Source organism: Corvus brachyrhynchos, unplaced genomic scaffold (genome assembly GCF_000691975.1).
Source record: "Corvus brachyrhynchos isolate BGI_N302 unplaced genomic scaffold, ASM69197v1 scaffold26, whole genome shotgun sequence".
Lineage (NCBI taxonomy): Eukaryota > Metazoa > Chordata > Aves > Passeriformes > Corvidae > Corvus > Corvus brachyrhynchos.
In genome coordinates this window covers 5,448,915-5,475,286 of record NW_008239324.1, presented here as the reverse complement: position 1 = coordinate 5,475,286, position 26,372 = coordinate 5,448,915, and the positions used below count along the sequence as shown (strand labels likewise).

At 47.3% G+C, this 26,372-nt stretch overlaps 2 long non-coding RNA genes across 2 annotated transcripts; both read right to left on the bottom strand.

Moving 5' to 3' along the window:
• Positions 1-1,615: 1,615 nt before the first annotated feature.
• On the bottom strand, positions 1,616-12,985 carry LOC108448332. The gene is made up of 3 exons (XR_001864185.1): positions 12,742-12,985; positions 10,982-11,101; positions 1,616-1,810 (listed from the first exon to the last, which is right to left on the bottom strand). It is a non-coding gene; the product is annotated as an uncharacterized LOC108448332 (long non-coding RNA).
• Positions 12,986-21,420: 8,435 nt separating this feature from the next.
• Positions 21,421-24,703, bottom strand: LOC108448334. The gene is made up of 4 exons (XR_001864186.1): positions 24,676-24,703; positions 24,343-24,401; positions 23,268-24,026; positions 21,421-22,015 (listed from the first exon to the last, which is right to left on the bottom strand). It is a non-coding gene; the product is annotated as an uncharacterized LOC108448334 (long non-coding RNA).
• Positions 24,704-26,372: the final 1,669 nt, after the last annotated feature.

Sequence of the window (26,372 nt, the reverse complement as noted above, 5' to 3'; positions counted from 1 at the left end):
CCTGTCAATACTTGAGCACTGCATTCTATCCTGTTCCCTTCCTACTCCTGTCCCTTGTCTACATATTCCTGCCCTTAGATGGCAGGATAGGAATAACACTCCAGGGGGTGACTTCAGGGGATGCCTGAGAAAGAACATATCTTCCTATGTTCAGATTATCAGAAGAAGAGGGTGCAGCCAAATTCAGGACTCAGTTCTTAGGACTGAGAAACCGAGTGCAAATCAGCCCCTGCATCTCCTACGTCCCACCCCAGGCTGTACCCACCAGACACCTCTTACTGCTGCAGCAGGAACTCGTTACCCCTCACATAGACGTGGCTCTCCAAGACCCAAAGACACAAGTTCCACAGTTATACTTAACTCCTCTGAACTTCAGCCAACATCATGATCTGTTCCCTGAGCTCACAGATAAGAAGAGCTGCAAAGGAGACATCCCTGACACACTGTAATAGCCAAATGAAAACCACTGCCAAGAGATGGAGCTGGCAGGCTAAACTTTGGCCTCTCATCCATTAATTGTGAGCTGTTTCTTAAGATAATTCTTGTCCCATTAGATCTACCCTTTCCATGAATCACTACTGCTCCCGACAGGCAGAAAAGATAAGGTTTGATGTTTTTTTAATAGCTTATTTTCTTCTGCTTTTTTAACTATGTTCTTTTGTAAATTTGCTTTCTTGTACGACATCTAAACTTTTATGGGTCCAGATCTCCCAATGGCACCTTGCAAGCCCCAGACACAGGTCTTGTTTTGAGCAGTGTGTTTGCTCAGATCATCTCCAGAGGTCCCTTCCAACAAAAGTTATTCTATGATTCTATCTTCTAAATCAGCCCAATTGCTTTTCACATATTCCCCAAATTTGTCATATTTCCTATTACCCCTGTGCATATACCAATGGGCTGATGGTAGATGAACAGGCATTAGGGGACGTCAGCCTTTAAGAAAGTTCCCACTGAAGAATTCATGATGATGTTTTGACAGAACAAACAAAAAAAAAAACCAAAAAAAGAGCAGAAACACAGGAATGTCTGAGTATTTAAAAAGAAATCTCAGTGAACGTGGGGATGACTTAATTAGAATAAAAATGCTGCTTCTATTCAAAGATTAAATCATCTTTTGAAATTTAAACTGGCTTTCAAAGGTTCACCATGAAACAGAAGAGATGACTGATGCCCTCAAGTGACAAGGGAAATCAGATCAGCTTTGACTGACAGAAACAGCACAGGCTGTCCACAGCACAGCTCACGTTGGGCATCTCATGAGAGGACCACTGGAAAACCACGTGCTTGTGGCCTCCCAGAGAACAGGCCTATTTGGCTGACAGTGCTGAGTAACCTTTCGACAGGGTGCTTATGCTCAGGAGGGTGCAGCCAATACCTAACATGTTCCAGCACCCTCCAGGAAATCTGGGACAGAGAAAGCTCAAAGGCTGCATCCTGCTTAAAACATGAGAAGCAACAGCAAACCCCACACGTCCTGCCCACTTCCAGCCATGGCTGCAGGGCAGCAGCTCCGATGCTCTGGTTCCTTTTGTTGGTCTTTACCAACTCTGTTATCACCCAAACAGAGTTGGGTTTTGTTGTTTTGCACACTGAAAGCTGAGCTGCCTCACCTCTGGGTGCTGAGGTGGTAACGAGCTGTCCGGTTACCAAGGTTGTGAACCAGCAGAGTCTTCTCACTGCTGTACTTGACCGGACACTCCGAGAAGTCCAGAAGGTCAGGGAAGTCCAGGACGGCTCGGGCACCAACGGCACAAATTGGAACAATGAACTCTTCCCTTTCGGTGATGCAGAGGAGCTGGTGGAAATAATCCTGCAGGAAAAGAAACTGTCTCAGCAAAGGACATTTAGTGTCGTCCCCACAGCAGAAGACAACTGCTGTGTTCTATGACCCTAACAGTAGCATTCAATAATTGATAGTACTTTGTACCTCAATGACCTTTCATTCCAGTAGGATGACTTGGACAGGGCTGTTAACTTGCAAAGAAGAAACAACTCTATTGATTCACCTGCTTTCACAGCAGAACTTGACAAAATTATCTGATACTTTGATTCTGAGGCACCAAAATAGAGTAATTTCAGGTAGTGGATTACAGTAATAACAGAACCTGCTTTGACCACCACTGCAGACTATTAAAGGCACCACTAAGAACCCAGCTGTGCCACAACACTAACTCCAGTCCCAGCAATGCAGCAGTGCTGGGGGAGCTTGGCAGGGGTGCTCTGGTACATTTTCAAAAGGACTTTGCCACATGAACAATCAACAGCACATTTTTGGTGAAATACTTACCAAGCTGGAGATGGTAACTGCTTTAATGCCAGGTGAGTGTAGGGTGCACGTGTATTTCCCACGTCTTCCCATAACATCATTGGGACAAGGCAAGGGACACACACACCCTTAAAAAGCCATCTGATCCATCTGCCCACACTGAACTCACTTGGCCCTAATGCCAAACTATTCTTGCCAGATGTCTGACAAGTACTTAAATCACTAAGAATTTCAGCCCTGCCCTCAGCAGCCTATTGCAGCTCTGCCCTGGGCTTAGGGAGAGCTCTTCCTGTGGGAGAATCTCCATCTCCCTTTACATCTCACCCCAGCTGCAGGGGACACAGCAATAACTTTGCTGCCTCTGCTGCATGGTTGATGCCTTAATCACCTCCCTCTTCCAAGGTCTCTAGGAGTGATTCGGTGCCTACCTGGACAAAGGTGGGATGGAACTGCAAAAAGGAGGCCCTCAGGCATCCCTATCAGAGCAAACTAAACCCTGCTATTCCCAGTAGTTGGCTTGCTCAGGCAAGAGCCAGACAGCCCCTCCTTCAGCTGTCTGGCATTTAGCAGTAGGAAGGTGAATCAAATCACCAAAACCATTTCACTGTAGGGATGAGCAGATCAATCACTAGATGCACGATGTGGCATTGCTGTGCTGGCAGCATCCTCTTACCCCTGGTGAAATCAGTGGTAGAGCTGCTGCTGTAGGGCCAGGAGCCATTGCCTCCAGCAGCTCCTGTATCGATGAGCTGATAAAAGCTCTGCCTCTTATCACTCACTTGCTGGCCGATCTTTTCTCTTCAGTGCATTCAACTCGTTTGATATTTTTATCATTGTTGAAGCAGCAAGCAGACAATTTGATTTAGGAACCGCACATAGCAGCAAGCTCTCTTAACCAGAACCAATTCAGATTCTTCCATGGTTGGGACCTCCTGCTCCCATACCCATCCTCTCCAAACTTGGAAAGGGACCTAAGGCTGCCAGAAGAGGCACAGACACACAGCTATTGCTTTAACCCAAAGCTAATACCCAGTGCCTACCAACCACCTGCTCAGCAGCAGTTTAAACTCACCCTAACAGCTGCAGCCACATCCAAGATGGTAAAAGAATAAAGAAGGATCTTTTTTTTTTCCCTAGACCTCTCAAATATTCACACTTGAAATTGCAGAAGTGCTTTTGCTTCTCCTATTTGGAAGGTAAAAATAGCAGGAAGGGAACTGCAGCAAACGACCTACAGCACTGAAGATCACATTTCAGGAGAGCGTTTCATCTTCAGCAAGTCTTTCTGAATTAGCAATTTTGCACTCAATCTTGCAGCCTAAGCCCTCTAAAATAAAAGCAACGGGCAGCCCATGGGAATTTAAAGCACCTATTATCTGGGCACTTCACGTCCCAGACTGCTCAGACCCTCAGAAACTCCATTAGCAAATGCAGAATGCTATTTACCTTTTTTTTGGTTGTTCTTATTTTGGCCACACTACTGTAACAAAGGCATTGTAAATCCAATTGAAAGCTGTGTGTCTTTTTAAGCCTTGGCATCCTCTATTCAGTTATCTCTCCCTTCCAGATGCCAGGTAGACTGAAGAGGATGCAAGGAGTTCAGATCAGTACGGGGATAAAGAGAAAAGAAACTTCAACAGCTGGAGGTATCAGAGGGAAGTAAAAGGGAATTTTCAGTCATTGTCATTGCTAAGAAGTGAGGGGATCAGCATAAATGTAAATAAGAGCCCAAGGAATAAATCCCTCCAAAAGCCAGCACAGGCACCCATTCCCAGCTCTGCTGCTGGTGGTGGGCACTGGGACTGGAGGCACAGGTGGGCTTGGGAAAGGGGACTTCTCTGTGTCTGCCAAGGCAAGGCAAGAGCAGCGAGGCAGCCATGACCTTGAGGAGGACGCTGCCTCTCGCCGCCCATGCCCATGCACGTTGTGTGCTGAGCCCCTTTTACAGGGATGCTGCAGCCAGAGGAAGGCTCGACCCAAAGCACTTCAGAGTGTGCTGACCCTTCAACCCCATGATGGCCCCCCAAAGTGGATGCAGTGTCAGGCCAAAAAGGGGGAAACCGGAGCAGAGAGGGGTGTGCTAGGCAGAGGCTGGCTGTCCCTGCTGCTGTGAACTCATGGTTCGCTCAGCTTCAGAAAGCTGAATTGCCTTCCCTTGGGAAAAGAGGATTGCAAATTCTCCACTGCAGCACTGCCCTGTGTTATCAGGACACTAACTCTGGGACAAAACCCAGGGGGACAGCTGAAACCAGTTCAAAATCTTGCTTTTATTCTGCAAACCCTAAGCAGACTGTTTAAAACCAGGTTTCTAAATAAGCCTGAGCGAGCAAGAGGGTGCATCACTTCTATGCTTTATAGATTATTTAGACACAGCTTCAGGCTACAAATTTTCATGCAAATATCCCTTTTGCCTTCAAACAACCCTTCTCTCGATTTCAAGAAAAGTACAGATGACTGTAGGATCATTCCTCTGCTCTTATTCCTCTTTGATAAGCAAAATGTTACAAGCTGTGGCCTTCCAAATATCACCCTCAGCATTCAAATTAGTAGCCACTGAAACTAAACCAACTGCTTGCCCCAGATGTTATTTCCTTGAATTATAGAATTGTTTCATTTGGAAAAGACCTTGAAGATCATTAAGTCCAACCATTAACCCAACACTGCTCTCAGGCCCTTTGCAGACTCAGGCCAACATTAATTGGTGTCACAGTGATATCAACCTTGATGCCTGCCCGGTACACCAGACTCAGATGTCAGTTATCCTGCATAACCAATCCTAAATCCTTCACTGAACTCCCTGCAGCAGACAACTTGCAATGAAAACATCCCTGTAGCATGAGGTAATATAATAAGTCAAGCAGGGAAAGCTCCCTGCTGAAACCATGATATCATATAGGCTGGAAAAGAGAGCCATTAAAAAAAGGGGAGAGACTGAAGGATGAGGAAAACTCCACAGGAGAAGGGGTGCCCCTGCTCCTGCCCCTTCAGCTACCAATTCACAGTAGTCTTTCAAAGCAGTCCCTGTTCTCCAGGTTCATTCTGTGCTTTCATTTGCTTTCATCTTCTGTCCCTTTCCTCCCTGCAAGAGTCATCTTAAAAGTCTGTTTGGAACAACTTTGGTGCGCTACAAAACATCTAAGAGGGCTGGACTGAATTTTAAAGGAGTTAATTTCAGTAACGCAGTAACTCATCGTTCTGTCATCTTTCCTATTAATCAGTGAGCAATATTTCAGTCTCCACTGAGCATTAGGAATGAATTTTGCAAACCTTACAGATTGAACTGGTATTGCCTGAAAAATATTGTCTTCCTACAGTGGAAAGAACAATAGGACAGAACAGAATAAGCTGTGCTATGATTTTATGTGCTCCCTGCTTCTTTCTTCCTTTCAGATAATCCCTTAATAAGCCTGAAGGACACACAAATACAAACATTCCTGTCTGTTGAGTATTTGCCAGTCAGTTCCATAATGGTTTCCAATTAGGCAGAGACTGTCAGACCACAATGCAAGGACACCAGGGAACACAGGGTGGCATGAGAAGATCCATGCTGAGCAACTGGAGCCGTAAAACAGGAATGTGTAAATCAGAAGCAGCAAGAGGAACTAATTGGAAACGTTGCCCAGCAGAAACATTAGCATTTCATATTTATAATGCAAGTGCCAATAAACGAAGAGACATGTCAGCTATTCATTTACTTTCTGACAGCCCAACCATGTGATACATTCCCAAACGACTGCAAGACGATAGGAAACTGCTCATTTGTCAAGAAAGGGCAACATGGCACGTGGCATTTCAGCCACTAGCAGCTCACATGGTCCTTCTATTTAGGGCTCAGCCACAGTTTTGCCTTGAATCAGGAGTGACTTCACTGAAGTCAGACTTACCCCAGGGAAGAACAGATTCAAAGCAAGAGAATTATATAAACCAACTGCAATATCCACAACCCTGACACAGGGGTTTGTATCTGCAGCCCAAGTCACTGGGTCATCCATAATCCCTGTGGATCATGGAGCATGATCCACATGCTGCTCAAAGGCATGCCTTCCACAATTAAAACACAGATATTTTGCCAGCAACTTCAAGCCCGATGCAAGTGGCTTTTCAGAACCATTTCTCAACGCCTGCCTCTTTGCTAAGGGATTTTCAAGGTGCTCTGCTCCTGCTGCCCATGCTATTGATGTGTTTCTAGCTGAGCTACAGCACTCTGGTACTTCGCTGACTCGCATTCAATCAAGTACAAGACAAAATGTTCAATTTGCACAAAATTCTGATTCTGCGGTAAAAATCCTCACATGCTTCTTGCTGAGCAGCACACAACCCTCTCCTGATGCCCTACAAAACCCCTGCAAGGAGCCCAAAGCCCAGTTCAGTGAAACTGCCGGGGTGTCAGTGAAGCTGTGCAGAGAACCTCTCATTGGCAGAGCTCCCTGTGCCATGCACTCACCAGTTCAAGGGCAAGACAAGGGACAAAGTATGGGACATTAGTGCTCTTGTGGGTTATCTCCCCCTACTTCTATCTGTGGTGATGTTCACATGTTGCTCTGTTGCCTCTCAACTCCAAGTGCAGCACTTTGCCCTTCACAGGTATCAATTTACCTCTTTCACCCTGAAAATGAACACTAATTCATGCTAATAAATCACATTCTAAAGACACCAGTGTACTTTGCAAAGCCTACCTCAGTGATGTTAAGCTCTTGTGTCACTTGGGTAGTACAGAGAACTGCCCAAGGCCAGCATAATTTTTAGTCTAAATTTTAACAGTGTTAAATAATTCCTTAGTCCCTCCTAAGGAACAAGGATCTAGGGAACACAGGGCATTTCCCCTTTAGTTTTCTGTATCCATGCTGCTTGAGGATAGGACAAAGTGTTAAACTAAGTCTAAGCAGCAAAGGGAAGATGGGAAAACAGGTGCACCCAAAGAGATCCTGCACCTTTGTCTTGGTGCAGAAACATCAGCTGGCTCAGAGCTCTCCCCATCTTTGCCTCTCCAAAAAATTCAGGTGAAGAACAGTGCTAAGAGATTTCAGGATGCTGGTGGAAAGAGTCAGCCTGCCTCTCTTTGTTTCCCTGCAAGGCTTCCTTCCATTCATATCTTAAATCCTCCTGTAATAACAAGCCTCCAGATAACAGCACGGGGATTAGACTTGCCAGGGCCTCAGCACTGATGTTCAAACCTCCAAGCAAAAGCACAGCATGTTTGGCACAGAGCAGTTGTGAGCTGCCAGAGCAACCAGTGACATGCATGAGGACACAGCCACAGCAGTGTCACTGCCCACACCTGCAGCTCACCAACCTCCTGCTGACTAAGAGCACGTAGAGCTCAGCATGCCTGTGCCAGGCTGGCTCCCTGCCATGGGCACAGCACCTCCTCTCCCCTGGCCTCGCAGCTGGGTCATGGGCAGGCAGGTGTCCTCAGGGACAGCACGGCTGCAAGCCTGGGGAACAGAGGGTGTGGAAACACATCACCTTTGCTTCAGTCCAGGGTGAGGCAGGGAAGTGAATCCCATCTGTCTGGGCAAAGCAGCTCAGCCAGAGGCAGTAGGACAATGCCTTGTGGCAAGGAAGTGCCGAGCAGGTCAGACACCCGCACTAGGATGGAGACAGAACACCTGAACCAAGTCATCCTACAAGTCATTCTGCAAGCCTAAAGAACCTGCTTGCTTCTGCCTGCACACGGCCATGCAGCTGTGTTCCCAAGGGGGAATGTGCTACTGAAGGCAAAACAGCACGTGCTATCCTGGGGTAAGGAGGAGATTCCCTTCTAACAGACTGAGTTTGAGTGGGGCAGTCCAGCTGTGGGGATACAGTCATGTGGGCAGACCAGCAAGAGAAGGAGACCAGACACTGTGGCTTTACTGAGAGTAAAAGAAACCTGAAGGGCAAAAAGAAAAACACAGCAAGACAGAGAGACAACCCCCAAAACAAGGAGATGGCACTGAGAATTTAAATGGGCTGTAAAGAAGCAAGGGAGAAGCACAAGACATTACCAGGAAAGGTTGAGGCAGAAGATGAGAGCAGTCAACTTGCCAAAGTGATGGAAAACCACATGACACCCCAGGCTGTGCCTATCAATTATGGGTTTCAAAGGCATTTTCTGCCTGGAGAAACATGACCAGCACTGACTCACAGTGTGGTTTCATTACTAAACGCCAATCTCGGCTCTCCAGGAGCTCTTGCTGCCTGGTGATTGTGGCCAGGCAGCTGCCAGTGCAGGCAAGCTGGACTGCTGGGCATTCCTTCCTGCACCCAGGAGGCCCTGCAGGCACCCTGCTGCCAGGTTCTGCCCTCTGGAATACACACACACACAAACACACAGCAAAAAGGCATTTTCTAGCACACAGGTATCAACCTCTGAGCACCAAATTACACCTCACAAAGTCTAAAACAAGTGATTTTGATGGACAGGCAGCTTCACTGATAAACAACAAACTCACTTGAAGCTTGGAAAAAAATGGAGGTTTGTTCTGCACATCCATCCAAGCCTGATAATCCATAGCCAAGGAAGTCCTGAACTCTCCAAATTCTGTCTGCTTCCAGCAACACCCTGGGGCAGTGAGTTCCAGGGGCTAATTTCACACTGAAGACAAATATTTTGGTCACCAAGACCCCTGGAAGATGAATACACATGGCTAAGACCATCAGCAAAAGCCACCCAGGATATCTCTGAGGGTGGTGAGGAGCAGTTGGAAGACAGAAAAGCAATTTGACAGCAAACAGGTGAGGAACTTCTAGATTTGAATGATTACAGAGCCTCTGTTTGGAATACGCTTGGCTGTTAGCTGGATTTTTAGGGAGCAGACAACCTCAGGTTACCACACAATCTAAGTCAGTGTGATTCAGAGGAATCTGGTGAGAAACCTTGGAGACAGAACACAATGTTGCTTTTCTCCAGTACATTACCAAAAGCCAACAAAATCAGAATACAATAACTTCTCTTGGGATTATCATCTCTGTCTTTATTTTCCTCAGAGCTGAATCTTACTTTTACACCAGTGCTGTCCAATGGTTGAAGTCTTACTAGCTTCAAAAATAATTCTTTTGGGAAAAAAAATTAACAGCTCACACATGTGTATGCCCCTTTTCAGGGTATACAAATGCCAAGATGCAGCTGTACAAGTTCATTATTTTTTACTGAGAGTAGCAGAAATTTTAATGCAGACGTCCTTTTCCACTTGAGAAAGCAGAGCAAATTCACTGTTTGTCTGTTGGCTTGTACTTGGCAAAAACAAACATCTTCATGTACTGCATGGATACTGGAGCAGCTGAAGCTAAAAGGCTCAGTGGGAACAAAAAAGAGCAGCAGGAACAGGGAAACTGAGGCACATTTGAATCAGCAGAGGAAACCTGCAGCAGATGTGCCAGAATCAGCATGGACCCCACCAACGGAATCACTTGGGCATGGACATCCATGCTGCACCTTCCCAATATTCCCAAGCTAAATGCCAGACCAGGAATGATTTAGTACTCTCCAGGAATAACTGAGGGACCAGAACTGCATCCTTCCCTGCCCTTTGCAGCCGTGTCCCTGTCAAAACCTGTTATCCCGGGATACACTTGGACTTCTCTTGTTGTTCTTCCACCTGTCATAAGCCCCAACAGCTTCTTTTGGCCACTTGTTTGTTTATCCCAAGAGGTGGATTTGGAGAGGGGGTTAATTCATCTGCTCCTATCACACTTCCATCTTCCCATCCTGCCTTTCTCTCATGCACACCTCTTACTCTTCATTACACAACACCACCCTTAATTACACTGTTCTTTTTCTGGCCTTTCTCTACTTCCACTACACTTTACTGTTATGTATCAAGAGAAGCCCTTGTGTCTAAGAAAGTGCTTCGGGAGAAAAGGTTGAACTCTTCTCCTTTCCTCTCTCTTTTCTTCCCACCAGCTTGCTCTTGGCACAAGCCTCATTTGAGAAAATGTTCCCCTGTCTGAAATTCAAAAGGCCTCAGTTTTTCTCTTTACAGTGGAACACAATTGCTGACATTTTTCAACTTTTCCCTTCTCAACTTTCTTGGGAAATTGCAAAACAATCACAATTTTTTCAAGAGAAGGTAGAGACCTTCAAGAACACACTGCTCTGGAGGTGCTGTGGTTCTCCAAAGGGAAAGCAGAAACACCATGTTGCCTCTGGAAAACCTGAGCAGAGGTGAATTAAACTTAGCAGGAGCCTGAAATGGCACCTAAAGGCCTCCCACTGCTTCTGCTAAATCAGCCCGATTCCAAGTCTGTTTCAAAACACATTTCCTGCAGTGCCAATGCCACTAATTATAACTAATTTCAGCATAAAGTAGAGAAGACTCAACACCTGAGCTTTAAGTTCAAGTTGCATAGAGGCAGCTAAATAAGCTTAGAGAGGCAGAGATTCCTGCCAGGAACCAGGATTAACCAAGGAGCCACAGGACACGGTGCACACTCGAGGCAAAGCGCGAGGGCAGGTAAGAACTGTATAGCCCTCAACATTCACATCAATCCAGGGCTTTCAAGGGAAAGAAAGGGGCTAGAAAAGGTCCTTTGGGTTAGATACCACCAACATACTGCCAAAATCAGGGGAGAATCGCCTGGGAAGATTTCCACCATCTTGCAGAACAAAGGTGCTGAGACATTTTATTCTGGATGTGCTGCAGCAGGTAACTTGCTGTGCTGTACAGCACTGGAATTAACATCACTCTCCTCTTCCAGCTGCTCAGTGTTAAACCTCCACATCCCAGCACTTACCTGGTCCCTGTTCCTCAGAACCACTGGCATTTCATAGACCTCGCCAGGGGTGTAATTCTGAAACACCACCTCTGGTGGGAAAGGCTGAAGTGAGCGGTGATCTGGGTAAACTGCTGAGAACTGCAGAGGCAAGAGAGAACAGGGAGAGGTTCAGCTGCTGGGAGGAACATTCGTGAATGAGAATCCTGCACTGATCCCCAGTGAAGTACAGACTCTGGGTGAGTACATCTGCCCAGCTCACACTGGGGAAACAGTGGCTCTTCCACCTCTGCCCTGGGCTGCTCAAAAGCTGCTGCACCACACCGAGGAGGCTCAAGCCAAGCAGCTCTTTAGGCAGGTGTTTCTTCAGGTTTCCTTCTCAAAAATCCAAGGCAGCACTTAGCTCCTGCAGAGCCCTGTGCTAATGGGGTCACAGAGCTCTGGGGCACTGACTGACAGAGCCCTGAGTACTCCTGGAGCAAGTACAACTCCAAAACTTACATCAGGCTCCATAGGAAACAATTTTGGGATTACTTTTACTCTGAGATAGAGACTCCCACACAAGTCCAAATACTTCTTTTTATCTGATGCTTAGACACCAGTGAGAAGAGTACCAGAGGAGGTAAGGGCAAAAAGAAAGTAACGCAGCAGTTAGGAAAAAGACAAGTGAGGTGAATGCTGAATGGGGATAAGACTCAGCTCTTTTCTCAGCAGTTTTGGGCAACTTGAGTAAGACTGAAGTTGGTGTCTCCTTTTTACATGAGCTTTAAATGGCTGCTTTCTTGTAATCTATTATTGGTGTCATATTTATTACCATTGCAGAGGCATGTCTGGAATGATACAACAGTAAATGCTTACTGAGCAAAGACATTACTTTGACAAAACCCCTCCCTGCTTTTGTCTCCCCTCTCCAGCAGCACTGTTCCCACTCAAAACACACAGGCAGGTGTCCTGCACCTCCACAGGAGTCACAAGTGGCTGAAGTGAGGGGCTGCAGCACACTGCCAGTTATTTGTGCATCTGTCTGAGGCATTCCCAGCCTCCTGTGCTATCCAGGGCAGTGCTTAATCAGTTTGTTGCAGCTCTCTTGCTGACAATTTCAACAGCCTATCTCAGTCATTGACCCACTGGGACTGTGCTTTAAAGTGAGCAGCCCTCTAAGAAAAGCAGCTTTAAACACACCCCTCAGCAAACACTGATCCAGATAAAGCACATCCACTCCCCTCTGCCCTGGGCAAGTCCCCTGTACATCTGGCAGCCTGCAAAATCTAACACCCTGTCAGTGTCCCACGCATTGTTCCAACCCAAAGCTTTAATACAATTAGTTTTCTTAAATCAGGAGTAATCACCACAGGCCCTCAGCCTTCAAAGGCCAACACTGCCACTGTGGAGGGAATCCTATAACCCTAAGCATTTGACAGTGACCACACCAAAGCAAGAGGTGGCTATTTCAGCAGAAGAATGGAAAATGGCAAGCTCATTCCCTTGTGCTCTGCCCAAGCCTTCTCTCAGGGATGGCAGCTACACTCCAGCAAACCCCACCAGCTTCAGCAGAGGTTATTTGTGTTGACTTAGCACAAATTGGGACTCCAGTGTCTCAGCAAGGAAAAATGCTTTGCCTTTCCCCCACCAGAAGGACCTCCACCACCACCAGCAGTTTGAAACGACAGCAAGATCTGGACACTGAGATATTTCAATGAGCTGGAGGGAAGCCTGTCACAAGTACACACCCACTTCAAATGTCACATCAAACAGCAAGGAAAAGGGCAGGGAAAGGCTACCTTGTGATGGAGGTCTCGCTCTTGTCTTGAAGCTGGACAACCTGGGGCAGATTCATCTCCTGAGTGCTGGCCAGCCTCTGCTTGATAGTGAGAGACATCTCCTTCTGGAAGGCAGAGGGAGTCAGCTGAAAGATAAAAAAAATAAGGCAAGAGACTCAGAAATGCCCTTGTTCAGAAAGGCTTTTCTTGTTCAAGTGCCAGTGATGAATAATTTGTGATCACAGCCACTAGGACTGTTCTGGAAGCCCTGGAAGTTACCTGCTGAAATATTTAACATCAGTAAATTAATGATATAGAGCAGAATGCACATGCTGTAACCACGTGGCTCTGTCCCATTAGCTTCTCTGTGATTTGATGTGACACGTTTGGGGATTTCTGCTCTTTGGGCATTTGTTTCCAGTTTAGTTCCATTGGATTGAGCCAGTGACCTTTGCAGAGAGTGGGGAGGAGTTATCAGAACTCCTCTAACTCCATCCTTGCACGACACTCACAACCCACAGCGTGGAGATGTCACTGCTGGGTGAGTCCGAGGGAGGCAGGAAAGCAGCACTGTGCCAAGACTGAAGTGCACAGGAATGGGTCCAAGTTTCAGTGCTCTCTTTTTAATGAGCACTGTGTGTTTTCTCTGTCTGGCCTCACAGACCCCTCCACAGCAGAACACAGAGAGATGTCCTTGACAGAGCCCCAGCACCAGGGCATCTCCAGTCAAGTGAGCTCCAGTCAGCAAAGGGACATTTGTGGATGGGAAGGAGGAATTGCCCTGACTCCACTGCTGGGCTGGATCTGTGCTCCACACAGGAGATGAGAGAGAAGAGCTGGTTTGGAACCTGTTCTAGCTGGGACCACGTCTCTCGAAGCTCCAGGCAGAGTTTGAGCTGCCCTGCCCCTGCGAGGTGCCTAAGGGCAGGTTGGTGAGAGCAGCACAGGTGAGTGTCCAACCTGGCAGAAGGAATTACTGCCACACAGAGGGGATGGAAAGAAGCACACGCTCACAGCTTCAGCTTTACATTGGTTTAACTTGCCTCTAGTCCCTTCGCTGGATTCATTGCCCTTCTCTGGTCTTGCTCCAGCACCTCAATGTCTGTCCTGAATGAGGGGCCCAGAACTGGACACAGCACTCTTGCCTGTTGAGAAGTGCAAATGGGTTTGATGTGATTATTTCACCAAACTCAGGGGGAACATTCCATAGGTACGTTTGTACACATAGATATAGATGTGCACATCTCTGTGCCTGTGTCTGGGAACTGATCATGGTCTACATGGTGAGTGAGTGAACTTTGACAACAAACTCTGCTGGGTCACTGTGGAGACCTACTCAGAAATTTCTTTAACACTGGTGTCTCCAGGCTGTGGCATCCTTCCAAACTGGAGAGCACAAGGCCTCCCCACCTTGTTTCCCTGGGCCACAAAGACACAGCAGAGTCTGCTGGAATTTCTCACCTTTCCCTCCACCCTCCTCTCCCATGATTATTGGAACCCTATTTACTGGAATTATTAGCCAAATCCCTATTAATATTCAAACTGTCCTTCAGAATCTTCAGAATCTTCTCAGGAACTCAATTTCCACCAAAAGAATCTTCTTTTGGTGGGTTCAGAAGGATGGTGAACATCACTTGGCTGCTTAATTTTTCAAGAGCGGCTGACCTGATGTGACTTTGAGTCTGGCCCTACTTAAGGACTCAGAGTGTTATGAACAGCCTCAAACCCAGGGACACTGCTGCCCCAAGCATTGACAAAATCAGAGCACTTTCCTGCTTTCCAAAACAAGCGTCCACCCTTTGTGCAAGAATGTTTCTGCTGATTTTTCTAACTAATGGAGCAGAGAGTTCAAGACTCTGATTAAGAATTATAGTTTCTCAAGGCTAATTTGGTTAAGTTACAAAAATTATCAAACAAATATAACTCCTTCCAGGTGTGAAATTACCACGCTGCCCAAGAGCATTTCTCCATGAGGGCCCTAGTTTTCATTTAGTAACATCCATATTCAAGGCTTCCTGTAGGCATTAGAAGTCGTAACAGCAGAAATAAAAGCAGGAAACCATTAAAGGAACATGAGCAATTAGCTCAAACAGAAATTCAACATATGGGAAAGCAGGCCCGCTTCAGACTTCATCGTAGTGGCAGTTCTCCAGAATTCTTACCCTACAAGAAGCACAGGTAAACAGGGCCATTCCTCTTCCAACCAGCAGCCTGACAACCACCTCTCTGTCTGTGTCACAAAAAGTGGGTGTGCAAGGAAGGGCAAGAAGAGAAGACAACCCCAGAAAGTGGGTTTCAAGCACTGACAAGACTCAAACATGGACAACACTTACTAAGCACTACTTTGGGCTAGAAATAATGTCCCCTCCCTTTCTGGCAAACTGGATCAAGGAACAGATGCATTTGCTCACTTCTTATTTTCAGAGACTTGGGAGACCAGCCCTAAACTAAAATTATTTGACATTAGGTAAAATCTCTCATCATATTCCCTCTTGCTTCCTTCTGTTCCATATCTTCTTTTTTTGTGTGTGTGGACTTGCTTTATACAGCAAGACACTGTCTACACAAAGATGACCATTTCCTTCCCCTCAGGTTTTACCTACATCCTAACAGGAGCAAGCAACCCAGTAACTTCATTCCTTTATTCTCAAAGCAGGTACAGCATTGTACACATAATCCACAAGGCTGCTGTTTCCTTTTGTTCTTACATGAAACATGAGAGCACAGCACTGTCTTATGGATATGAGGACACGCTGTAGCAAGAATTAGGATTTAAACCTGGAAATAACTATTTTTCAAAAGAGAAATCTAATGAAGGACAATACATTAATCTGGATTTCAGTGATTTATTACTGGGTCTTAAGAATAACTGGATTATTTGTTCCAGTTTTCTAACTGCAATTTCATTTCACTTGAAATGAAGCCTGTCCATCATGCCCACAATGCTAATTTCCAGATCGTTTCTACTCTCCATACCCCCCATCCCAGTCTAGCAGCTTCCCCTACTCTCTAGCCCTGGAGAGATGCTCTTCCCTACTCCAGAGTTCCACTTCCCTAAAGCCTCCAGGGATCAGCCTCCCAGGCCTGGGGGAAAGAAGCAGAATTAAGAAATCAGCCTGATCTCCCTGCAGGGATAGGAGGAAACACCAGCCACGACACAGCACAGCTCCAGCCCACCACCCCAGTTCCATGAGGGGAGATCTCCACGTACCCCACCCCAGACAGCTCTTTGATACCCAGCAGGATTTAATTAGGTTCCTGATCTAGGGGTAAGTCTGGGGAGGTAAACGGGTTATAAAACTGCTGTGCAGCTTGCAGTGATGGTGCAAGTGATTCTTGCTTAGCCTAGATGTTGGAATAAAGGGAGAATTGAGGAGGCTGAATCTGGGATGTCCTCAGTGATCTTCAGCTTGGCGTCCTGTTCTGATAGATCTGGGTTTCCTGAGACATGTCAGGAATTGTACCCCAGGCCTGGGCATATTTCTTCATTGCTTTTCTAGGTGGCACAGCTGTCCTGGCACAGCTGGTTCCTGTGACTGCAACAGTATTACAAAGTGCGCCTTAGAGTGGCATTTGGTAATGCTCCACAAGTTTCAGGTAAATTTATTTTAGACACTGCAGATGAGCCCATCATGTCTTTGCTGAAGGAGTAAAGAAAAACCTTCCACACTGAATCACAAAGCAAGAATTTAATTTGTATTTTGCTCACCCAAGGAGGACCCTCATCATATCAATGCAAAGGACAGCAGGCAAACCTCTGTGTTGCCACAGCTCTGACAATACCTTTGGGGGTGTCCTTTGGTGTTGCACCTGGTGAATACCCTCTGATGAGCTTGTTCCAATTAATCAGGCACACATTTACACACATACCAGCCAAGGACATCCAACTGACAAGAGTATCTCTGCTGTCAGGTAGCTTCATGCATTTTTGGCACAACAGATGCTATAAACAAAGCTTCTCAGGAGACTCTAAGCCACAGGCAAACCAAATCCTCACATCTGCTTGGCAGGGAACAGGGAAGCCTACATTTGGAAACCATCATTCATTATTTAGGGATTTACAATCCAGTCAGGGAGGATCTGAGCCCTGAAAAATAATTTGCTCTCCAGCTAGCCAGCCTGTGGAGACTCACTCCAGAACATCTCCTGCACGACATTCAGTGTAAGCAAAGCTCAGTGTAAACTGGAGACTTGGGGCAAAGAATCCTCCCCTGTGACACCCTTGTGCACTCAAGTCACCAAGACAGAACTGCAAGGAAAGGAAGCTGAATGGTGGGGGATGCTTCCTGGCTCAGAAGGCAGAGCTTGGAGACAGATTCCAAGGTGAGACCCACCAAATCTCTCACACCTGGTCTGAGGTGCACTCACAGGGCTGCCTCCTTGTGCCCCTTCCCACAGCTCCAGCACCTTAGAACCAACCTTAGATCTCTCACCTCCTCAGCACAGGAGTGATTCCTGCCTGCTGCAGGCAAAGAGGACAGCTGGAACCAGGTTTCGTGCTCAGAGGACTTGCCAGAGAAGCCTCAGGTGCTCAGCAAAGGAAACTGCTGGCAGGAAAGGATCTTCATGGAATGGCATGGTGGAAATGACATCAAACACACACAAGGGCTTGCAAGCCCCTCAGCACCCAGTGCCAAACCTGATGCTGGTGCCTCAGCCCACTCTCAAACTCAACAACCCTGCTCTCACACTCAGCTGTGTCTCTGCTACTGAACTCACCATGTATTTTTCCAGCTCAAACCTTCCGCCCCTTCCAGGCAGATGGAAGGGGCCTAAGCCATTCCTTGGTCCAGCTTGTCAGCCCAGACAATGTCACTTCTACATCTCCTAGACTGCTGCAAGGAGAATGCAAGTGAGAAAAAAGCCTGATCCGCAGGCTGGCACCTTGGATGCTCAAGAGCTAAGGAAAAGCCTTGGCTGGGGAGCTCTGCTCCCTGGATGACAAAGTCTTTTAGCTAATGACTATTTAATGTGCAATGCATAAGAAGTCTCTGGAGGGAAAAAAAGGACAAGAACCATCTTTTAAGTGAATGAAAGATTTGTTTGATGCTGTGGGCTCACAGCTACTACTGAGACTCCTTGCCCCAGGCAAGGCAGAGAAAAAGGGTCTGCACAGGACCTGTACCCTGCTCCCAGGTGAGTGGTTTTGGCCATGACCTATACTGGATAAATAAAAGCACCTTCACCTCATCTCTTCAGGGCAGGAATAATAACCTCTGAACACTGCCTGGCTCATGAACAGTCTCCTCCATTCTGCTGACATGCAGTGATTTATTAGTTCACCTTTCAGCTGCATCCCCAAGATGGAACACGGGACATTCCCAGCATCCCTACAACCCATCCACTCCCTTTCTAAACCATCCCTTCACTTCTGCAGCATCAACTCTAAGTGCACAGCACAGGTTGCACAATGCTCACATCCTGACCAGCTGCTTCACCTGCCAGGTCATGGAGAGTTTGGGCATTGGCTGAGTTCTTTGAAATGCTTCTGTGAACCTCAGTCCCAACCAAGATGGTTTAATCTCAGTCTTCCAAAGATTCTCAGTCAAAGTGCATGTGTGTTCACACCCAGTTCTCACAAAGGAGCTTCAGTCTCTGGAAGACAATAAATATTAACTCAATTCAGAGACACCAAACTGGAGATGGGGAACCAGCCAAAAGCAGAAGCAGGAATACAATCCCTGAGCCTGACCTTGGCTGGCTCCAGACTTGTACTTGCTTCTCCAACACCCACACACAATACTGGCTGCCAGAAAAGTAAATATTCGGTATTTAGTGGATTGCTGCTCTAACACTACAGCACTGGCTGCAACCCCAAGGTGTCACAGAACAAGCTTTAACTTCACTGATTATTTCCTGTCCTTCAGGTATGGGGCACGTCTGGATGACCTGCCATGAGTAATTTGCACCCACATGGAGTAGCCTGGCCTTTTTATTTTCTCTAACTACATACAGGAGTCTCCACTCAGCTCTGCTCCCAAGTTCTCCCTCCTGAGGCCAGACAACCTGGGAACCAAAAGCCACCCTCCACCCGGAGAGGGGACACAGCCACCAGCACTCCAGCACAGGGGTGGTCACCAGCATCCCCCACTTTCCCCACTCTGCAGGGCCACTCTCACACACCAGATCCCCTCAGCCAGCCAGGCTGTGGCCCTCCTTCAGGAGCAGCAGGGCTTCCCAGATATAGGAGAAAGTTTCACGAAAGATGTCTGGACTTCAGGTGGCTCTCTTGAAAGCTGTTTATTGCATAGGCGAAGTTACAGCAGCTCAGGGAGTGGGTATCCAGAGCCAGCCCTACAGCTGCCAGCTCCAGCTGTAGGCATACCTGAAGCCCCTTTCTGACCATCACCATATTATAGTCATTATTATCCAATCACAAGAGTAAGTAAGTTACAATTTAAGCTTACAGTGGAAAATTCTCAGACCTTTCTTCTTCTTGCTACATCAACATTTCTTGTTTGCCTCCCATATCTCTCTTTTTGGTAAAGACATGTTTTCTATTTACTTATGCTCTTCTTGAGACTTATTTACTTGATGAAAAACATCTTTGTTTGTAATCACATACCTTTGTCCTGCTCCTACAAATCTCCTTCCAACTCATCTCCAACCTTTGCCTTCTCAGTTACTCAGCGATCACTGTTTCAGCAAAACATCTTTTATTCTATACCAAAACTAGCTTTCATTTCTATCTCATCCCCAGTTTCTACATTCACAGATCTTTCTGCCAAGCCTACATACCTGTGAAACTTTCTTACCAAACTTTCATCCTCCCCAACACCCAGACAGCCCCAACACCACCATGGCAACAACAGGGATGTCAACAGGGGAGGAGTCAGTGGTGGTTTCAGGAGGTGACAGCAGCCTTTCCAGCAGTGGGACAAAGGGATGCTCAACACCCGCCTGGTGCCCAGAGGGGAGCTGCTGTGGTTCCCCTGCCCCAGGGTAGCAGAAGCCAGCTGCACTTCCCCACATCTGCTGGGATACTGGCAATGCCTGGCTGCCAGTGCCTTTTTCCATGTAGTAGCAGCAGCTCAGGGACAACACACAATGAACACAGCAAACACACAGTGAAACTCCCTCCAACACACCTGCAGCATGTCCCAAGAACTGCAGCATGTCCCAAGGAAGCAGAGAGGAGACACACTTGCCCGCAGCCCAGCACAAAAGCAAGCCAGGTACCTCAGCATTTCAGACAAGCTACCCTTCTCTGTCCTAGCAGGGTCTGACCAAAGCAGGCTCCAAGCTCTGCTCTCTTTAGAGGCACAGGTAACTGTTAGTTCGTGCAGGGAGCTGAAATCCTTCCTCCATCCCCGGGAAAGGCTCTTTGTGTAGCTCTTTCCTCCTGCAGAAATAAATGAGCCAAGGGCAACAGGCAGGCACATTGCATTATTAACCTCTCCTTTGCTGCAGCGCTAGGAGGACACAGAGCACTATGAGCCAAAACCCTACTGCAGGCTCTGAGATGGGACCTCACAGCACAGGCACACTCAGGCTTCTGAGCACCAAAAACAGAGACCCTGGGGGGGTTGTAACAGGCACATCAGAAACATCTCTCCTGTCATTGCTGCTGCACTCATGAGATCAAACCCACTGAATTAACTGGACACTTTTGGTGTCTTGCAGACTACACAAAGCTGCAGCAAAAGCTGTAATGAGGATCCAGAGAGAAGAGGAAAGTGCTGGCAGAGACAGCTCACAGGATGGAAGAGGTGCAGATGGGAGTACTCCCCACCCCCATTTTAACCCATGAAGTGCTCACTTCAAGAAAGGACTGACTGCAATGCTCAATCACTTCAGATGTTATCAAAATATTTACATTCCCTACCGAAAAACTGCACTGAGATCACTTACCCAGCTGCAACCTTATGAAGGCCCAATCATGAAGTCCCAAACAAGCAGCCCACAGTCCTCTTTGTTCCAAACAGGGTTCATATTTGTTTTCTTCAGAGAAAGAAGGAAAATCAAGTTGGGCCCTTTTAGCCATTTTTTCGTTGCCTTCCTCTGAGCAATGCAATCACCCATTGCAAGGGAGAACATAGATTTATTTTTTTTGGTAGCACAGACCTCAACATCCAGCCTTGGGTTTATTTTCTCCCTTTTTATCCCTACGCTGGGAATCAATTTGGTTTCCTCATTTTTTACTTAATTTACATCTCACTTTCAAACCCTGAACTGCTTCTGTACTCTTTTCTAAATCAAGACACTATTTAAATTCCTGCCTTTCAGAGACCCTGCATTAGCTGTGCAGTTAACAAACTTGAAAAGAATAAATTGTTTTATCCTCACTGCCTCTTAAAAGAAAACAAAATCCTTGACCCCAACAAGTGTAATGCCTCCTAGGTTTTCTTTTTCTTTAGTTCTATGAAACCATTTAATCCAGCCAGCTGTCTTTGTATCAATGCAAAAGAAAATTTACAAGCCTCCAGAAGTTAATCACAGTTCAAGGGGAATCTCTGACACAGAGGTTAGGAAAGGCAGTAACCAAGGCTGTGCCTGACAGGAGACAGTGCTTTGGAAAGATGGGTAGGCTTTGGATGGAGGCTCAAGCCTGACTCAGCAAGGTGCTGGCACAGGATCTCAGCCTCAACAAAAAAAAGGGACAGATGTCAAGGGTGACAATGTCTGTGCAGTTACAAGATAGTTCAATAGTTGTTCCTGGGACTGCCACTATCTTAATCCCAACTGCCTTGGCATCCTGTTTCCTGGCAGCTAAAAACTATCTGAGACCCTGTGAACACAGAAAATGCAGCAGCAGCACCACTCTGTAGGACCAGGGCCCAGTGGTCCTTCCCAGTCACAGAGGCAGAGCAGAGCTCAGTGTCTCCTCCCTCACCCCCAGCTCTTCTCTGCCAGCCTCCTCCTGCCAGGGCATTCCCCACCCCTCCCACCACCGGGGCACCACAGGCTGGGAGCAGCAGGCTCTCCCTCTGCTCCACCCAAGACACAGAACCGCCTGCAAGCCCAAGCACACGGCAGCTCTCTGCAAATGGACACCTCATGCCACTAAAACCACAGCCACACCTGAGCGCCCAGCACGATCCTCCAATGGTCAGCCCCAAGGACCACCCCAAATGCCACAGGCAGGCCTTCCCTCCAACCTCTCCAGGCTGAGGAAAAATGTGCTTAACCAGATCCACAACAGCTCGGCTGGCACTTGCAGCTTCTGGCATCACCTGGCAGCTCCATTTGCAGTAGGAGGGCTCTCCTTGGCTCCTGGCTTCACAGCAAATCGGTCATCCCCAGCCTAGCAGGTCTAGTGCCTCTGCAGGGCACTTCCAAACGCCAACAGCTGGCTCTGTGATGAGAAGAAAGGGAGAGAAAGACTAGAAAACACAACAGTTGTAAGTGGAACACAGGGATGGGACAAACCCAGCCCGTGACATGCGTTTCAACCTGAGCCCACAGGAGCACCTGGCATGATTAGAGCAGCTACAAAGCACCAGGCTGTTTGAAAGCAGTGCTGTGAAAGGGGAAGCTTGTTTTATTTATCACTTGAGAAGCACCAAAGGAACAAGCTGCTGTCCTTGCTGTTGCCGGCCAGCTGGTGCAGCTCCCTGCAGCACACAGGGCTGTGCTGAGAGGTGCTGGGGCAGTCCGCAGGCACCAGCTCTGCTGGGCAAGGAACTTACTAACTGAAGCAGGCACCAAGAAAAAAAATCAAAGCCAAATGTGGCTTTTCTTGCACTGGGCAGTTGCCTTCACAGGTCCAATACAACCACACAACAGCCACAATTGCAGAGTTTGAACTCAAGCAAAATCCCAAAGGATTTGGCTGGGTTGCTTAAGGAGGGACTACTGGATTGCCTTTGGCTTAGCCAAATATTTGACTGCATTTGTATCCAAAAGTCTTTTGCTTAAAAGATTGGGAGTTTTGCTAAAAACCAGCCATGCAGAGGCTGTTCTGGGCTGGAACCTGAGCCAGGGCTTTCTGATTTTTAAACAGGGCATCTGGTACATCCCCTAGAAGAGCCTCTGCTCTCTGCCCTGGAGGTACTGTCAGACTCTACAGCTTTTGTGTGATCAAGGTCTCCATGCTGACTCCCATCACATCACATATTAGCAGTGGGTGCAGAGGGACAGATTTTCATTTTCCACAAAGAAGTTGTCCAAGCTGAAGTATTAAACAAGCTCCTCAGGTTCTTCCTTTGAACCTCTTCCCATCCTTCACACATCCCAAGAACTACTGCGAATCAAAGAGGCAGCAACAAAACCAGCCCCAAACATCTCCTGAGATTCTCCTTAAGGGAAACATTCCCACTCATGAAAGACCAGCTTTGTAATAAACATACAGCCTCAAAAACAGAGGGGAAAACCCTTCAAAACATAAAGCAGAAGCGGAGTCACTCATGACATTGGAGTGGTTGATCAGAAAAGCTGGTCAAATGGGTCTGTGTAGCAAACACCAAGGGCCTGAGAGAATAAACCTGTCCAGCCACTGTACCATTTAAAACAAGGGGGGGTTTAGAAGACAGACAGTAGCCACATTAAAAAAAAAAAAAACCAAACCAAATCAATAAAGAAATTATAAAAGGTTAAAAGATAGGCACCTGAGTGGGGGTAGGAACAGCCGGGTTTGCATCTTGGTGACCATCAGCACAAGCATCTCTGAGTTCCAAGGCCGAGCCGCAGGACAGATCCACCTGATTGGAGCTGTGAGCCTTACTGCAGAGTTTTGGTTTCCCATTATAGGAACAGCTCAAGAGATTTGATTTGAGCAGCGTCTCTCTGCCAAGGATGAAAGCAAGGACCTGAGTACCCCATTTGTGACTTCCTCTCACATTGAAAAGTCTTCCTAGTGCACTCTGGCACCTGATCTCATTAAAAAGGAAGAGAGGGAACAGATGGAAACATAAAAAGAAACTGTCAGCTGCCAACCACTGATCCCATCCTGTCTCCATCTCTCTCCCCACTGCGGCAGGAGCACAACCAGCAGCTCTTGCAAGGACAAGGCCAGCAGGAGACAAGGAGGATTTCACGTGGGCAATAAACAGTAGGAATAGATGAAATCTTGGTAAATAAGAGCTCCTTTTGTCAGGAAAGGCAACACATGAGACCTATGCCATGTTCAGGAGCCCTCCTGTCCCTGCAAACAGCAAAGAGTGGTATGCTGGCTGAAACAGCCACCATGCCTGAAGCCTTTCCAGCATGCCTCCACCTGCAGGCACCAGCAAACCCAGGAGCAAAGTCCAGCAAAAGATGAGGTGGGACCCCCAGCAGGGCCTGTAGGAATCTCTCATTTCTCTCTCCCAGCCTGTAGTTCAGGTATTGAAGCATTCCAGGAAGCCTCAGCAGGCCCAGGAGATGTCCTATAACCAAGAGCATAAGAGAAGAGACACAGAGACATCACTCTTCCTTTCAAGGTGTTTGCTTCATGCTTGTCCCTGAGCATCCCTCCTTGGATGCCACCACAGAGACAGCTCTGCAGCTTTCCCTCTCAAAGCAGCACAGGGACTCCCAGGGCAAGCAGGCTACAGAGAAGAAACTTTCCCCAATTTCTTACCCATCCCCAAACATTTTCCCCTTTCCCAGAGAGAAAAAAACCCCACACTTCCCCTCCCCGTCCCAGAGGCAGACATTAAGGTGGACCCAGGATGACACTGAAGGTCAAAAATTTGCACTCACCTAATTACAGCTCTGACAGGTATCAGGCAAAGGGACTCGTTTCACAGGGGCTCAACTTTCTGTATTTATGCAGGAAAAGGTGAAGTCACAAAGGGAAGCAAAAAACTCTAATTCATCCCAGTGCTGGGAATGCTACAGGGAGGCTGATCTATCCTCTCTCTGTAATTAGCCTCTCTATTTTCTGAACACCCAGTGGTTTCAGCAACATATAACATCAACTTTTTTTGTAGAAAATGGTATCTTTCACCAGACTAACTTGATGGGAACAAAATGTATTACTGACAAACCTTATCTTGTCCATATCCTTGAGCACAGCTGGCTGGATCAACATACCTTTAAAACAAGTGCCTGCAGCAGTCCTGAAAGGCAGAGAAAACAGCATCTCAGCCTTGTGGCAGAACTGTGATGCAGATGATACTGCACAGGAAAATTAAGGTGTAAGTTGATTATGCATCAGCTCTTCCCCAGCAACTACCTACAAGCAGGGTCTTGTCCCTCAGAAGGCACAAGGTGTCACACCCCACGTTTGCTGTGGGCTTAAATGCCCAGCATGTCTGCAGTCAGATTACAGCACCTGCCTCCTGCCCTAGCCACCCACCTAAAGACCTTGAAGAGAAATGGAAAGGCACTGACCATCCAGCTGGTGCCTTCAGCCCTCAGCATCCTCCATCACAAAAAAAAAAAAAACACAGGAGAGGGCAAGTAAAAATTGTACCCAGGCACCAGGAACCTCTAGAGGCATCCATCAGCTGAACTGCTGAGACACAAATATCTACAGCCTCTCTTTAGCACAGCCTCAAGGCAGAGTCTTTGTTTTAACCCTCCCCAGCTGCTGCTCCCACCTTTTAAATCAGGAACTGGATGCTAATTTTTCCAGACAAGTTCACAATAACTTGCTGGGCTGAACACAAAAAGATGGCTTCAGTTTAATTTTCCTATGACTACAACACAGAGGTTTCCAAACTTGTTTGGAAACTATTATTTTTTTCCTGGCTGGTGTCTCTAGCACTGAGAACTCCTTTTACAAATGGTATCTCCGTATAGAGACGTCTGGGATTAACCAAGCCAGATACATCAAACCTTCACAAGGAATAGCTGGGCTGCAAAGGGAGCTATGAATCCCTTTACGGAGCAGCCCCGGGAACTGGCCCAGCAGTGAGGCTGGTGGGGAAGCCAGTTTGTTAAATAACACTCCTCCAGGAGCAAAAGGAGCAACAGCTCTGCAGGCTGACTGGGGAAGGCTCCAGCTGCTAACGGAACACAGCTCCCTCCTCTGCTGCTCTGAGAGCCCTCCCTCCCCACACAGAGACAGCAGATCAGACAGCAAATTTCCCCTCAGACAGGACATTTGAGGCTGTAATGGCACCTTCAGTCCCTGGGCTTTGCTCCTCTCCACTGCTCAGCAAACTTTTCTGCCTCACTGGACACACTGGTCCCTGCATGCCCTCAGCTCGAGAGGGGACCCTGGGGAGGTCAGACCTGCCCCTCCACACTTTCAAGCTCACTGGGTTGCATCTCTGTGCAATCCTCAAACCTTGCACATAAGGTCAGCCTATTTTTTCAGTCTCATTGGCAAACCGAGCTGAAAAGCAGCTGGGGAGGAACATTCACTTGGGAAAGCAGGATTTCTCCTTCCCAGCAAGTAGCATTTGCAGGGCAGCAGACAAACTGGCTGACATTTGCAGAGAGCTCTGAAGGCACATAACCCTCTGGAAATGTGCATCATCAGTCCTGCTATTCTTGGCCCACTAAGCTTGTTTGTCTCCCACAAAAGCTGTGAGAGCACAACTCTTGCACACATGCTGTCTCCCTGGGAACTAATCCTACCTCTGTCCTCCTTGACTTAAGTGTTCATTTGAGCCCACAGCAAAACTTCAAGGCCTAGGAACACCTGGCATGAAGCGAAAACAAAGGTCAGGTATCAAGCACAACCCCTCCTGGGGAAGTACACCCAACAAGAAATCCTCTCTCACTATGCTCATAATCCAGGTAAACAGCTGCTCTTGGAGACAGAAGCAATCCAAGGAACT